We start from the raw sequence: 1,351 nt of genomic DNA, 5'->3' as shown, positions 1-1,351 counted from the left end.
CAAAAAAAATCCCGTTTTCGAGCATGGAAATAGACTTAATTAATGTGGCATAGATCTAAAGAACGATACCAGTATCAAATTGGCAAAAGGTGTGTTTGGGGAGATGGGGGTTTTCTTTGACCCTGTAAAAAAAGAGAAAATTTGATACTGGAACAGACTCTGCTAATCTTTCTGGTGGGGAGGTTGGGATGCATCTTTGTGAAATATCTTTGATCTTGTAAAATAAACGGAAATTGTAATAATAGACTCTTTTAATCTTGTCGCAGAAAGGATATGGATTAATTTTCCTCTTTTTGGAAGTAAAGCTTTTACAGTTTGGGGTTTTGTTTTCTACTTCTTTTCTTTCCGCTGTTGGTTCTGTCTTTATGTCTTGCTTCCCGCACTTTATGATGGTTATCGTGTTGACATGCTTCTCTTTACTCAACTCTGCTATTTTCTAGAGCGGATGGTTGGAGTGGGCGTGCCTCTTGTAGGCTCTACTTCTTGTCTTTTCCCTCTGTTGTTTCTGTTGATATGTCTTATTCTTTCCCTGCAAAAAAAGGACCTTACAATGTCCTAGCAAGTGCTCAGTCATGGACTTCATCCAACCACATACCACATCCTGTTTGGTTTTCTTCACCTTTTAAAAAAAATGTTAATGTGGTCACCATAAAAATACGCCGCAACCAATAGACTACTTGTCTGGAAACTGCCCGTCCAGTTCACTTGGCTTTTTGTTGTTCTGTACTGTACCTATGTTCTCAGTCTTCCTTTCACAATGGCCATTTTTTGCTTTATGTTTTCAGTCGTGGGACTGACTGGCCTTTTAAGGACTTCACTTTGTAGACATTGATTTTGTTTAGCCGCACTGAGAATGGTTACTTTGTTTTATTCTAATTTGGCATGGTCTGTTTTTTATGCTCGTTTTATTTCCTGGGTTGAGTTTTGTGGTTCAACTTTACTGTTATTCTGAAATGTAAATCCCTGGAGATGTCTTTTATTCTTGTTTATATTTGTAGTCCAACAATATATGGGAAGGGAGGAGCATTGATCTAGAAAATTCGTCAGGAAAAAAAATCTTTGCTTGAGTAAGCTGAGATTTGTTCCTATTTGTTCCTCTTAGATTATTGGCACTTATTTTTTATGACATTGTGTCTTGACTGTCAACACTCAAGGGCATCAAGGCAGTCAAGTTTCAGTTTTGCTTTTTTCCATTACCAGATAGGTGACAATTATGTTTTGTTTTTAATATTGTATATTTGCAGATAGAGGGGCACTTTTTTTTCTGTATTGTTTTGACTTTTATGTTCATTTAACATGTGAAAGTCAATTTGAGATTGAGAAGGAATTGTTGGGGGGGGGGGGGGGGGGG

General features: G+C 37.5%; 1 protein-coding gene across 6 annotated transcripts in view; it reads left to right on the top strand.

Moving 5' to 3' along the window:
* Positions 1-1,351, top strand: part of LOC101858949 (probable palmitoyltransferase ZDHHC14) — a gene marked incomplete at its 5' end in the record, with an annotated part of 28,541 nt that overhangs the window by 6,214 nt on the left and 20,976 nt on the right.

This window comes from Aplysia californica, unplaced genomic scaffold (genome assembly GCF_000002075.1).
Source record: "Aplysia californica isolate F4 #8 unplaced genomic scaffold, AplCal3.0 scaffold00278, whole genome shotgun sequence".
In the NCBI taxonomy this organism is placed as follows: Eukaryota; Metazoa; Mollusca; class Gastropoda; order Aplysiida; family Aplysiidae; genus Aplysia; species Aplysia californica.
This window is presented reverse-complemented; position numbering and strand designations above follow the sequence as displayed.